The sequence below is a fragment of the Canis aureus genome, chromosome 25, assembly GCF_053574225.1.
Source record: "Canis aureus isolate CA01 chromosome 25, VMU_Caureus_v.1.0, whole genome shotgun sequence".
In the NCBI taxonomy this organism is placed as follows: Eukaryota; Metazoa; Chordata; class Mammalia; order Carnivora; family Canidae; genus Canis; species Canis aureus.
Window position 1 is genome coordinate 25131255 of NC_135635.1, and position 15947 is coordinate 25147201.

A 15947-nucleotide genomic window follows, 5' to 3' on the forward strand; every position below is an offset into this window, starting at 1 on the left:
GATCACTGGAAGCTGCTAAAATAGAAATTACTATGAATGCTCAGCAGATGTGGAAAAAAATCTAATCACCCTTAACTGGCTCCATATAAAGTAATGTCTTGCTGATATTCCTGGTGGAGGTTGAGGTGTTTGATATTTGTGCTGTTGAGGTTATAGAAATAATTATTGAATATATTTCCATTCTTAAAAGCAAAACTTTTTTTTTAATGACATGAGTTTTCATCCCCAAATTCAAAGGACTGGCTTTGTCTCTTTGCTCTTTTGAATTGAGATTCCACAGGGCTGTAGATCTTATCAAATGTAAATTAACAAGGAGTTTATTTTCATATTTCTTTTTTTTTTTAAATTTTTATTTATTTATGATAGTCACAGAGAGAGAGAGAGAGAGAGAGGCAGAGACATAGGCAGAGGGAGAAGCAGGCTCCATGCACCGGGAGCCCGACGTGGGATTCGATCCCGGGTCTCCAGGATCACGCCCTGGGCCAGAGGCAGGTGCCAAACCGCTGCGCCACCCAGGGATCCCTATTTTCATATTTCAAGGGTAAACCTCAACAGCCTCTGTTTGAGTAGTTCCTGTGAAAAGAAACTTACTACTCACAAAGCAGCTTATTCTGTTTTTAAAAAGACAAATTGAAGTATCAGAACACTGATATTAAGTAATTGTCTGAAAATGTTTTCATGATGTGTAAGTACATCCTCACTGTTTGTGGCTAAGCAAATGCCCATCTGACAGAGGTATAACCAGAATAGGCTTTTGAATCTATAACTACTCATCTCCTCCTTTCTCCTCACACCTGGGTTTGGACCTGATGTTGCCCAAATGCCAGTGCCCCAATCTGTTCTCCCCCAAGACAGGGATCTGAATTTAGAGATCCACTTCGGGATCCATGGGTGGCTCAGCGGTTTAGCATCTTCCTTTGGCCCAGGGCGCGATCCTGGAGTCTGGGGATCAAGTCCCGGATTGGGCTCCTGGCATGAGGCCTGCTTCTCCCTCTGCCTGTGTCTCTGTCTCTGTCTCTGTCTCTCTCTCTCTCATAAATAAATAAATAAATGAAATCTTTAGAGATCCACTTCGATGCAGTCATGTACTCAGTGTCACTACCCTGCTGCATTCTGATATAGAGCAATTCTTCATGAAGAATGTTTAGAATAGCAAAGCTCTATGATGACATTTCCAAATTTTCCACTTGAAACAGTTTTTAGTTTTTCTGATATTAAGGGCCAGACTTCTAACACAAAGAGGAGCCTTGTTTCAGAAATCCCATTGGGAGCATCTGGGTGGCTCAGTGGTTGAGTGTCTGCCTTGGCTCAGGGCATGATCCGGGGGTCCTAGGATCAAGTCCTGCATCGGGTTCATTGCAGAAAGCCTACTTCTCCCTCTGCCTGTGTCTCTGCCTCTCTTTCTGTGTCTCTCATGAATAAATAAATAAAATATTAAAAAAAAAGAATGAGAGTGTAACAGATACATGTTTGAAACAGTGAAATAATGTATTTTCTTTCCCTTTAAATTATGGTTTCTGGGACTTCCCACTCAATGAACCAGTGGGCTTCGGGCTTCAGAGAACACGCTGTTTCTTCCATGGATGCATTTAAGGCTCTTGTAAAAGCAGGCTACTGAGAGGCAAGGTTTGTTGAGAGAGAAAAGGATTTCTACATTTCCCAACTCCTTGAAGTCTAGGGAGTGCAGAAAGAGGAAGAATACAGTCTGTGATATGGACAGGCTGCTGTTGGTGTAAGGAAGGAAGGAGGGAGATCTCCAGGAAAAAAAGTAATGGAGAAGACAAAAGCAGGGTATGTGATCACATCTATAACTTTTTTCTCCCTGTTCCAGGTCAAGTTCTAGGGTGGAGTACTAAAAATAATCAGATAAGGTTCAGGTATGTGGGAGCAGATGGACTTTCTCCTCACTTCCTTGGGCATAGGCTGGAATTTCAAGTCCCTTCAAAAAAGGAGAACAACCAACAAAGTACATCCCAGGTGACAGGTTGGAATGGTTGAGGAGATGCTCCCAACAGAGGAGAGGAAGGGTCAGCTCCTCTTCTATCCTACCAAGGCCAAGTTCAGATTGTGGAGGGACCAGCACAAGGATCTGGTCAGGACAGAGAAAAAACTACAAGTTTCTGTTCCTGTGGGTTTCTGCAGCACTACCAGGAAGATGCCCAGTGTCCAGGCAGGGTGAGAAATGGCCTGGCAAAGTTCAGGGATGGACAGGAGCACAATGCTGGACCTTCCCCCCAGAGCTCCAGATGCCAGGATCCTTCTCTCTACACTCAAATAGCTCTGAGAGTGGAGACACTGAAGACTGAGAAATTACCTGAAATAAATGACACTAAACCCAAATAGGCTTTTAAAAAATAATGAAGCCTAAGTTACTTTTAATTGGCAAATTCCTCTTTTGCTTAGCCTTTACAGGATAAGGGCCTCAGATCGAGATGAGAAGGCCCCCTTTATTTTCTAGAAAAATAGAGAATGCTACATCTCCCTTTTTATCTTTTTCCTCATCTCACAATATCATAGAAATACTAATTCCTCCACAAAAAACATTTAGATGTATTTGTTAATTTTATTTTGTGCAGGCACTAGCTCACATTGAGAATATTCTGGTTCCAAAAGCAATTTCATATTTTCCATGATCACATGAGCACGATGGCCTGTGACAAGGACATGGCTGTATCCTCCACCAAACCGTATTTCCTTTTGTCTCCTGGGCGCCCAGTTAAATTACAATTAAATTGCATCTCAGCCACCCCAGTAGTAAGGTGAGGTCATATGACTATATGTTAGTCCCAGGAATGTGGATGGAAGTAATTTGGGCCACTTCCAGGCCAGGTCTCTAGAACTTACTATGCAGTCTATGTTGGTCCTTCTCTCACCTGTCAGCTAGATCGAGGTGAGGATTCTGGCTGGAAGAACCACTGGTTGGAATATGCCTGGATCCCTTGCATGACTCTGTGGAACAGAGCCCCAATCTCCACCCATCAAGAATTGTGATAGGTCTGGGATTTTACCCTCCTTGCAAGATAGCAAGTTAACCTGTTCCTGTTTCTTGGATCCTGGAAGAACACCTTAAACTCCTGAGTCAGAGACAAAGGACTTTGTTATTCTTAGCAAAAGTAGTAGCCAGTGCTTCATATTTGCTTGTATCTATTCTTGTCTCCCAAGTCCCATTCAGGCAGTACAGGATACATGAGACATGTCTACACATGCAGTGGACTACATTACAGAAGAGGAATATTGAGCTTGAGGAATATACTGCTTTAAGCAGAAGCAAGATTGCACTTTGCCATGGGGAAGACACTATTTCATTTTTCAAGATTGCTCCTAGCAAGTGTAACTCTGAGAATGGCCCTAGTAAAGAATGGTTGGGGTCTCAATGTGACTAATAAAACTTGCAGTGATACCCAGGGCCTCTGAAGAATTGGGCAGGAAATATATCTTTAGTAGGTTAAGCCACTGAGTTCTTGGGTTGCTGTAGTAATTAGCCTATCCTACCCTATACATAGACTCATCAGGGAAGAACTTTCCTTGCTCTTCCTGGAAATTGAGTGGTGATTCCTTCTTTTCTTCTGCCTCGTGCTTCATTTTCTCTATCTACAGCTGATAAACACCTAGGGGCTGGGTTTTTAGACTGAAGAAAGTATCTGTTTTTTCTAAGGTAACTTTTTTCCCTCAAAAATTATGACTAGAATTCAAGTATCAAGGTTTCAATTTTATTAGACTCAGTGTTAATTTTTTATCTAAACATACATATTTGGAAAATATGGTCAGTGGCAATTCTGACAAATTTGCAGAAATTTTCAGGGTGTCCCAATTAATGATCCATCACTAAGCATAATAAATAAAGATTATTACTTTTGTTACACTAGTGTTTATGTATTAGTAGTAATAATCATACTATTGCCATTATTAAGTTTTATTTTATTTTTTTTAAAGATTTTATTTATTTGTTCATGAGAGACAAAGAGAGAGAGAGAGAGAGGCAGAGACATAGGCAGAGGGAGAAGCAGGCTCCTCGCAGGGAGCCCAATGTAGGACTTGATCCCTAAACCTGGGATCACATCCTGAGCTGAAGGCAGATGCTCAACTGCTGAGCCACTCAGGTGTCCCATCATTATTAAATTTTTAATAGCTATTTCTTTTACTCACAATAGAAAACTCAAGTGCTAAAAATATTATAATAATGGGTATTGTGAAAAGAACTAGCAGGATGATGTTTTGCAAAATCCAGAGTAGCTAGCAAGAACTTTAGAATGTATTTCTTCTCGTGAGCAACTATGGTGAGTTTGTTTAATATTTAATGCTGAACTAGGAAAATTCAAAAGAAGACACATTTTTCTGTGGGAAATAGTGTGAGTTAGTTGTTACTAGGTCCCATATGGTATAAAAGAATTTTATCTCATATCAAGAGTGAAACAATGGATTACATTACTTGAAATAATATTTAACATTTTCCACCACTGATAGGAGTATCATTTGTGTTCATAATGATTGGCTCTCTTTCGTTTTAAAGATGGTACTACTGATCTGCCACCTGCAGAATAAGCCATTTGAATAGCTTTCCAGTAATAGATATAAGTTCATATATTCCACTTCCTCCCACCCCCTTTCTATTCTACCAAGGGCAAATTGTACAATATAACCTAAAAACAACAACAACAACAAAAACTGGCCAATCAGGGGATTAAACATACAACTTTGATCTCATTACTGGCACCATTTTCTATTCAAAAGAGCAACCTTGGCAAGATAATAGGTTCCTGACCCTGTAACAAGTATGTTCTTAATCAATTTTCTATTATCACAGCATTTCAAGCAGACCGCACTATGACTGCATCACACTGAGTTATATTTCTGTCTGAATATAGAGACATGTTTTTTTTTTTTCTACTAGAATTGATCTTCTGGGATTTTGCATTTTGTAAAAATAAGAATTTCCTATCTGGATTTCTGGATGACTTAATTTATGACTATCCAACCAACTTTGATGTCTGATACCTACTGTGGCAAAACTAGTGACTGTCTGTAATGATATATGGATGGATGCTATTTCCTGAAGTGATTTGTTGATGTTTATTTCTCCAGCAGATTTATGTTGTCTATTAAGTCTTTCACCACCATCTGGTATAATTAATGACTTGTGAAACTTGCCTCTTGTAGCACAAAATCCATCACATGGCATACAATGCAGATGGGCATTCCATGGATGAGCCAAGATTTTGAACACAAAGCCTTCCTCAACCAGCTGGGAACAGATATATGAAGAGTCTTTGCTACCTGGAATTTATTCTCCTTCTCTATTCATTGTCCCAGAACATGGGGCAGCAGCTAGAATTTGATTGTGGCTGAAACTGAAGCTTTTGGTTAGCAATAGTCCAGACTTATGTCATCATCCAAATGTTGACTTCGGACTTCACTGATATTTGTCAGTATCTTTATTCTTTGTTCATAGCTCTTTAGTCGGTATTTTTATGAAATTCTATGTATTATGTGTTAGATTATTTCCTAGACATTTATAGTTTTATTGCTATTGTTCAAAGTATCCTATTTCCTAGTACATTTTATAGTTGATTGGTGCTCTATAGAGGAATGTTGTTGATTTTTACATGCTAATCTTGTTTTTTTTTTTGTTGTTGTTGTTATTTTTTTGTTAAACTTGTATTGAGTAAACTTGCTGAACTCTCTTATTCTCTGCACCAATATTGGTTATTTTGTTTCTTTTTTAAAGAAACTTAAACTTGAACTCACTACCATGAGATCAAGACCTGAGCTGAGATCAAGAGTCGGACACTTAACTGACTGAACCACCCAGACATCCCAGTAGGAAACATTTCTAGAACCATAATTGCTGAGTGGAGGATGCATTCCTTAAATTTTTGGTAAATGTTATCAAAGAGAGAAAGAGCTGAACATTTATTCATCTTGTTCTGTACATTATTTCAAGTTAACTAGAGACCCTTAGTTGATGAGAGTAAATTGGTTTTATAGAATTCTAAATGAGAATATAGGTAAGACGGTAGCATTATAAATGCATCATTTTACGACTTTCAAAGCAGTAATTGATTCAAACAGTGACCACTAATGAATGTCAAAATCTTGAAAAGTTGATAATTATAATAGAAGGATCATCAGCCACTGTCTGAATGTACTTGTTAATTTTAACATCGACACAGCCTAACAACCAGACTTTATGAAATACACAGAACAACACATGAAGTAGTCTCACAAAAAAGCTTGAACCTGAATCTCGGCTTCTAATACCCAATTTCCAGTTTAATGGGAGATAGAGGGGAAGGGGAAAATTTAAGTAGCACCAAGAGGAAGCAATCAAACAAACCCTGAATGGGGGCACTCTACAGAAGAACCATCCTATTTTATTCACAAGTCAGTGGCATGAATATGAAGGGAAGAAGTGACGTCTAAATTAATAGAGCCTTAAAAAATGTAACATAGCAGTCAAATAGAATGTGTGGACCTTGTTTGGTTCCTGTTTCAAATGAATCTGCAAAGGTATTTTTAAGACAGTTGAAATATTAATATAAACAAGGTATTAGATGATACCACAAAATTACTAATTTTGTTACAAAAGAAAATAGAATTACAGTTATGTAAGAATAGATCCCTATATTTTAGTGGAACTTATGGGAAGTACCTATGTAGCATAAATAAATAATACCAAGGATTTTCTAAAAAATACTGTAGTACCACTCCTCAAAAAAACACACTAAAACCAAAACCAAACCAAAAACAACCAAAAATTTAAAAAAAAAAAAAAAGGAAGACAGGAAGAAAAGAAAAAGAGTAGTTGAAACAAATATGGAAAAATGTTGATAATTTTTTAATCTGAGGAATATGCAGATCAAGTACACTGTTCTATGTGTGCTTTACAACTTTCAAGTTCTTTTAATTATTACAAACTAGCTAAAGTCCACAGGATTTAAAATCTGAAACCAAATTATTTTGCTTTTGTCCATTATAAATACAAAAAAAATCATAATCCAATTTTCTTGATCTTTGAAACTCCAAAGAAATTATAATTCAATGGTCCTAAATTTCTCCCTTTCCCCTCAATTGTAATTTCCCAATCTCTTTTCTGCTCCGTCTCAGCCAGCTGACTCTCGCTCCAGTGCCTAGATAGATTCATGGATTCTTTAATATAGTGATTCTGAATCCTATGTCCAGACTCCTTGAGTTTCTGATTTCATTTGCTTGAGATGAGCTAAGGCAATGGTCCTCAAACTTTACTGTGCCTTAGAATCCCCATGAAGGTTCAATAAAACACAGATTGCTGGACCCTACCTCCTAGTTTGCATTTCTAGCAAGTTTCCAGGTGATGTTGATGGTTTTGGTCATGGTCTAGGGAACCACACTCTGATAATCATTGCGCTATGGAATTCACAGATTTTAAAGGTTTGGAGTTGATTTTAATACCAGCCAATGCTGAAAATCACTGCTAGAAAAGCTGCAATAGGTACTATTTTTAATGGATATGGGCATGGTTCTTTTGGGGTCTGAGAAAGTTAAACATGCTTCATCTTTAAATAACAGGCTACTCAACACAATCACAGTTTCAGCCCCCCACACTTATCCCACCACAAAATTTAAAAAGATAATATTCCCAAACTCCTAGAGAAGAGCTATCTGAAGAAAAATGATGTTCCCAGAACATAGTATTTGGTAAACTCCAAATATGGGAACTCTGGTGAGTGAAGGAGATAGATTGAAGAAAGAAAACTTTGATTTCATGTTCATCAGAATCTCTGTCCATCCAAGTGAGTTGTTTGGATTCCATGATCTGTGAATATCAATTCACCAGAGATAATTATGGTACTTTGTATTTGCATGGGGGGTGGGGAATCCACCTGTGGATACTAGAATCCAGACATTTCAATGATGGCAGACCCAGTTACCAGGTCTTTTGTGGATCTCTGTTTTTGCCTCAATTTCTTCATTTCCATTTACCCTTCGAGTGTAGCATTCTTTGGCAGCAGCTACTATTGTTTTGTTAGCCCACAAATTCAGGTCATGCTACAGAAGCCACTTCAACTTCCTCCTACTAAGGAAGTGCCTGTGAAATCTGCTTACTCTGGAAGATTTTCACATTATCTCCACTTATGTTCCAACTGGAGAATCAGCCTCAGCTGATCCCCCCTCAATCTGTCCAAAAATTTTATTTAGCAAATTCTGAACTGAGTTTCTCCTTGTTGAATCCCAAGGTTTTGACTCTGGGAGTGTAAGATGGATGGATGCTTCTGTCATGTGCTCTTCAAGATATGTTTTCCTCAGCCTTTGTCTCAGGACTTGGAACGACATTTCTTACTCTTATATCTTTATTTTCCCAATTTTGGGATATATCTCAAGTACTTCTTCCCCCTCTGCTCTTCATCTACTCCTTTCAGAAAGGCTCAGCTGAGTCTCTCACCTTTAAATTACTTTTAAAAATCAAAGCCTTTACTTTTCTACTGTAGAAAATTCCCCCCAAAAAATCCATTTTTGTTTTTATTTTTTAATTTTTTCCATTTTTGTTTTTAAGTCTTCTTTCTTCCTAGCCTTACTGATTTTTTTCTCATGTACTCTTCCAGAGTTTGTTTTGTGTGGTCTCCCATTATAAGAGAAATGAGTCATTAAGAAATCTATCTACTAGAAGCATCAACTATTGAAACAAACTTCACCTATCTTCCCCTTTTAAAATTGGCTCATCAGACATATGAGGTATTTTTCCATCAACAAAAAATCTAATGCAGGCCTATACTTGATCTATTGTTATCTTACCTGGCTGGCTCCCTTTAATCTTGCCTCATTTTAGTTGTGTCTTTCCTTAAGATTCCCAAATTCCATGCATTTCTTGGCATGTCCCTACAGGGCATAGCTAATACTTTTACATTGTCCACTTACAATAAACTTTGTTTTACTTTGAAACTCACCCAATAATTCTTTGAATATTTTACTCTAGTCTTGGTCTCCCCTCACAATCTGTCCAAAAATTTTATTTAGCAAGTTTTGTATACTTTTTCCAATCTTCAAAGGTAATTCCCCCCAGTGGATCTTGCTATGGCCTTCCTGAACCTTTAACCCTGTCTCCAGTGGAGGACATGGGGGTGGGTCATTCCAGATGACTCTCTGAGACTTCATTTCTCTTCCTTTGTCAGATTTACTTGGGCTGCAGTCACCCTTTATGCTATAAGACTTGCATGTCTCTCTCTTTTCCAATATCTTTTTTCATTTTATATATATCTATTCTGATCTCTAAAATCTCATTTTCCCTTTTGTGTCTCTCTAATTTGCCTTCTTTCCAACTTCTTAAAAAATATCTTTCTTCCTTCAGTTTAATCAACTTGTTGTTTTGTTTTGTTTTGTTTTTGTTTTTTGTTGTTGTTCTGATAGTAAGTTAGACTACTGGTTTGAAATCTGTGTGTCATGTTTATGTTAAGGACATATCCATAAATTCCTATTTTATTGAACTTTAATTAATTAGACTTTTTTTTTTTTTGAGATTTCACCCATCTATTTGACAGGGAGAGAGAAAAAGAGAGAGAGAGACACAAAGAGAGCAGGTAGAGGGAGAGGAAGGAGCAGGCACTTTGCTCTTTTTTTCAATTTAGTTATTCTTTTCAACTGCAGAATTTCCATTTGTTTTTTTTTTCATAATTTTGTCTCTTTGTTGATATTCTCTCTTTAGTGAGACATTGTTTTCATATTCCCCCTTTAATTCTGTAGACATGGTTCTTTCATGACTTTGGAAATATTTATAATAGTTGGTGTAAAGTCTCTGTCAGGTACATCCAGTGTCTGAGAATACTCAGGGACCATTTCTATTGACTTTTCCCCCTTATATCTGGGCCATAGTTTCTTGTTTTTTTGCATGTCTCATAATTCTTTGTTTAAAACTGAATATTTAAAATAATCAAATGTCTTAACTCAGAAACTATTCCTTTTCTCCCTCCTTAGGGTTAGCTGTTGCTGCTTGTTGATGTTGTTGTTGTAGCTGTTTGTTTAATAACTTTCCTGGACTAATTTCATAAATTTTGTATTGTTTGTTGTATGCAACCACTAAAATCTCTGTTCAGTTAATTTATTGGTCAGATAATGATTCAACAGATATTTCCTTAAATATATTTTTTAAGATTTTATTTATTTATTCATGAGAGACACACAGGGAGAGAGAGAGGCAGAGACAGAGGCAGAGGGAGAAGCAGGCTCCATGCAGGGAGCCTGACATGGGACTCAATCCCAGGTCTCCAGGATCATACCCTGGGCTGAAGGTGGCACTAAACCACTGAGCCACCCGGGCTGCCCTATTTCCTTAAATGTCTTGAACCAGTAAGTATCCTAGTCTTTTCTGATGGGCTTTGTGTGTGTGTTAGCACATATTTTCAATGCTACAGCAGGAAACTCATGACTCTGCCTTAATCTTCTCTTCTTGTTTGTACACAGCCTCAGAGTCTGTCAGGAGTGAGAGATTGGGGGCTTTTCCAGGTCTTCCTGGGATGGAAGCTCTGAACATGTGTGTAGTCTTCTAGATTTTCTGGAATGTGTCAGAGCTATTCAATGCCCCTTATGGACATCTCCTTCTTTTTAATGTTTTGGTAAACTTCTTGTTAGCCCCATGTAGCTGTAACGTTAAGCAACCACCACTGATTGTTTTTAAGAAACACCCTAGGATAGGATCCTTTGCACAGATCAAGTCCTGATTCAGGTAAAATGAAGACAAAATTTGAGAATGAAGCTTTTTCAGAGAACTGACAAATACTGATAATTCTCTGAGTATGGGGGTGTTTGGGGGGTTTCAAACCTATTCTGTTCTCCTCAGGGCCTCTTGGGTCCTGGTTTCACCACTATGACAGTTGTGAGGTTCTTGGTTTGCATGGCTACAGTGCAGATGAGACTAGAGAGTTAAAACATCACAAGGCTCACTACTGTTACTGTGATTCAGCCTTGAGTAAATGACCCATGGATTGTTACAACCCAGTGGTTAAATTCCAGAATACTGAAAAAGTTGACTTTGACAATATTTTCTTTTATGGAGGACCTGATTTTCAGAGGTCCTTATCCCACAATCTTGAAAGTACTTCTCTGCCTGCCATGTTTTAAAAATATTTTCAAAAAATGTTAAATTTATTTTTCTCATTGTGAATCTTTGATTTGCTGTAAAATTTCCCAATGAATTTTCCTCCTCTTCCTTCTTCTTTATAGTGCAGTTTGTTTCTTTTTCTTCTCTCTCTCTTTTTTTTTATTAGTTTCAGGATCCCAATGAGTTTTCATTTCAAGAACCATGGTCTTCTGAGTCAATATTGCCTTAGATTGTAAGAAACCTTTCAATTTCAAGGAAGTATCAATGAAAAAATAAGTACTATTATCTTTATGAAATTCATTATTATGAATTATTATGAATTATTAGAAGTTCTGTTGGCACCCGTTACAAATCTGTGGGACCCTCATTATAGTTTTCTGATTATTACAGATACTTAGACACTAGTTCTTTAGGTTTTAAGCACAGTAATTATAGAATTATATTTCTGATAATTTCCATATATTATCTCTTTTCATGCCTGTTTCTGCTGTTATTTCTGCTGGCTTTGCTCATTTGTTCCTGTTTCCAGTGATTTTGGTGTGTGATTGAAATTCTCTGATACCTGAGGTAAACATGAATTTTCACAGAAAGGATTTGCCAGTCTCCAGGGAATGCTGCAACCTGAGATAATTTTAAACTAAATTCTTAACTTAAGATGTTTTCACAATCCATGAAATATGAACACAATCTGATGATCCATGTGTACACTCATTTGTGTTTCTAGCTTTTCAGGCTCATTCTCATTGCTCTCCTTTCCTGTCAAACTGAGATGCTGTTCTTTGTGAATGTTTCTTAGGTTTGGGCCAGTAGAGAGGGTTGACATTGTTTTTACACATATGGGGTTTAGAATTTCTTCTTAGTCTCTGGAATTTGTCAATGTAATGACCACAAGCTACTATAGCCAAAATCCTGGTGGCTTACAAAAAATAAAAATGTATTATTTTGTTCACATCACAGTTAAATATAAGTTAGATGTCTCTCCTGGGTTTATTTCCTTCACAGTCTCTCAAGAAACCTTTCACTTTTAGATAAGGAAGCTGAGGATCTTATGGATTACCTTAAGTGCTAGGCCTGGAAGTGGTGTACAGAAGTTCCATTGTCCAAAACTAGACACGTGCCCTCAAAGAAACTATGAGTAGGAATAGGCACAGCCTTGTTCTTGTGGATTTGAGATGAAGAAAGAGGATATGTGAGCACATCTGCTCTATCTCTCCATCTAGGACCATATATCTCTGGAAGCAATGAGAACAAAATCACAGGTTCTCTAGGTTGAGGAAATAGTCTCAGGCAAAAGTATTCTCCTTGCTTGGTTTCCTTCTTAGTTCCTACCTTCATTGACATTTAGGCCTTGGAATTGCTTATCATCTCCTCTTCTCATCAATGCTTTTAAGATGAGATGAAAACATGTAAATTATATTCAGCATTTATAGTTGTTTCAGCTGGAGTGATGGATCAGGTATCCAGCTAGCCTGGGTTTCAGAAATGGAAGTCATAACAACATTTTCCACTTTTTTTTAGGGATACCCCATTTATGTGATTCTGAGAAGCTTAATTACCCAAAATTAATTATTTGTTTGGAGCTGATAATTATTAGATTCTTGTTTTGCAAATCTAAATAATATGTGTGTGAAGATAGAACAAATAACATTACTTAAGTTTTAAGTGATTTTACCTCTAAGCCTCATACTAGCAATTTTTGGAAGGGCCACTTTGTCTTTCTAAGTGAATGGAAAGACCCTTGCCCTACCCTCTATTACCTGGACCAAAGATGATCTGCTTTTTGAGGCTAATAAAAATTACAGATGGTTTCTGACTTACAGTTAGAATTTTTTGACTTTATGATGATATGAAAGTGATGCACATTTGGTAGAAATTTACTTCAAATTTTGAATTTGGATCTTTTCCCAGGCTAGCAATATGTGGAATGAACCTCTCTGGTGATGCTGGGCATCAGCAGCAGCAGTCCCTGGCCAGACACATGATCACAAGGGTAAACAACCAGTATACTGACACCACTCTGTACCTGAACAACCATTCTGTTTTTTACTTTTAGTATAGTACTCAATAAATGGCATGAAATATACAACACTCTATTTTATTTTGTTTTTAAGATTTTATTTGAGAGAGAGAGAGAGAGAGAAAGAGAGAGCACAAGTGAGGGGGAAAGGGAGTGGGAGAAACAGACTCCTTGATGAGCAGGGAGCCTGATGTAGGGCTCAATCTCAGGACCCTGAGATCATGACCTGAGCCAAAGGCAGATCTTTAACTAACTGAACTACCCAGGTGCCCCAGCACTCTGTTTTAAAATAGGCTTTGTGTTAGGTGATTTTGCCCAACTGTAGGCTAATGGTTCTGAGTATGTTTAAGGTTTAAGGTAGGTTATGCTAAGCTGTGATGTCTGGTAGGCTAGATGTATTAAATGCATTTTTGACTTATGATATTTTTACTTAGTGATGGGTTTATCAAGATGTAACCCCATCATAAGTAAAGGAGGAACTGTACTCATTCTAGTTTGCATCTACCTTTCACTCTTGGGCAGTACTCTGTTTCTCCAATTTTTTTCTGATTTTTTCTTTTTAAATTGGTTCTGTCAGGTTGGCTGTGTCCAAGCTCTACATATGCAGGGGTGGGGAAAACCTCTGTCTTGCTGGAGTTTGGATATCACACACCAGCTTTCAGTTTGAGGACCTTCTTATCTCTCACTTCTTTTTCCAGGTTCGTGGTACCCGAAATTCTAGTGCATTGACTAACTCTGATAACATATTTTTTTCTTTGGTTAACGTCACCCATTTCCTATCTCTTTCCTTTTATGAAAGAAGGTAGGAAAAGAATAATTCAAGCCTCAACTTCTTTGTTAAATAATTCAGAACCCTCAGAAACTGTGGCCTCCATGCAAGGTCTCAAACTAACCTAAGTCATATCATTTTTTTTCCCACTGCTTGAAATATCAGATCTGGATATGATGCCAGATTGTTTATATCATAGTTTATGAAGACCATCCTTAATAGAAAAGCAATAGAATATAAATATTTAAAATAATGACAGAGTAAAATAATAGACAATCTTAACACTCCAATTGCCTTTTTCAGGGCCATTTTCAAATTTAGTAGAATAGATCTCCCCCAAAATAGTGAAGTTTGTATAAGGTCTCAAAGACATTTAATCTGAATAATATTCTATTTCGCTTGGCCTTGTGCAAACAAGGGTTTAAAAAAATATGATGAAAAAAATAAAAAGATATGATGTTATATATACTTTAGCAATGAATTTCTAGGAATCTATTGAATATCTAATTCAAATAAAGAGGGCAGCCCGGGGGGCTCAGTGGTTTAGCACTGCCTTCAGCCCAAGACGTGATCCTGGAGACCCGGGATTGAGTCCCACATGGGGATCATTGCATGGAGCCTGCTTCTCCCTCTGCCTGTGTCTCTGCCTCTCTCTCTCTCTCTCTCTCACTTTCTCGAATAAATAAATAAAATCTTAAAACAAACAAACAAACATCTTTAAGGTTGTCTTTAAAGAACAGATTTTTCTTTGAATCTAATTTGTTTGTATAAATCTCAGTGACTCAGGCCAGGGTTGTCACAAAAGAGAACAATTTTAATATTACACTTAAACAGAATTTGTTGAAAATATGAATTTATGAACCAGAATTGGAACTGAATTATTTTCCCATAATTAGCCTTTTTTCATGATTCTCAAATGTACAATATGTTTTTATCATTTAATAGTTCAAAATGGAAAGACTAGAGACCATTTTCTTTTTTAAAAAAATATTTTATTTATTTATTCATGAGAGACACAGAGAGAGGCAGAGACTTAGGCAGAGGGAGAAGCAGGCTCCATGCGCGGCAGGGAGTGCAATGTGGAACTTGATCTCGAGACTCCAGGATCACACCCTGAGCCAAAGGCAGATAGATGCTCAACTGCTGAGCCACACAGGCGTTCCTCCATATTCTTTATAGTAAGAGGCAATATGTCTCTTGGATACAGATTGTGTGGTGTGACCTGACCCTTTCCTCATCTGCCATGTGTACACCTTGGGTAGTCACTTAGCTTTCCTGTGCCTTGATTTTCCTGTCAACAAATTGGGTTAAAGAATAGTAATCCATTTCATAGTATTGATGTGAGTGTTAAGAGAGTTAGTATATGTAAAGCATTTAGACCAGCTTTATGCATAGTAATGTTAAATTGATGTTACCTGTTATGATGACTGACATAAGGAACATTTTATTAACCTCATTGTTCCATATAAGCAACTTATTATTACTTTAATAAAAGTAATTTAAAAATGTTGTGTTCCCAAAACCATAGGCCTCAGACTTTTTGGTATAGTGCCACTACCCCTTCCAACTTGGGTAAGCTATTAAACCTCTCACTGAACTAGCTTTTCCATTCACAAAAATGGACATCACAGTAGTGTCCACTTAGAAGGTTATTTGGAGGACCAGTTGAATGAGTATGTCAAGCTCCTAGAAGAGGGTCTGGTATATATTAGGCATATATAACAAATATAAATCATCTCCACATCTTTGTCACCACCATTGTAAAAGTCCTTATGTCTCCTTTCATCTAAATCTTATCTCTCTTGGATCTATTTGAGTACTAACCAGAAATCAGGGATATATATCTTATGTTTTATTTTCAACCTTGTAATTTTTTTTATTTGTAAAATGTACTAATATTACAGAAAATTTTACTAAAAGTAACTATGCATTTTTTTTTCAGCATGGTGAAGTCAAGATAAATTTCAAAAATTTTTGGTCAGTATCCCTTCTGATTTTCAGGATTGGGTCTCTAAAATGTAAAAAAAATCATTAACTATAGAGCACAAACTGATGGTTACCAGAGGGAGGTAGGTGGGAGGATGGGTTAAAAA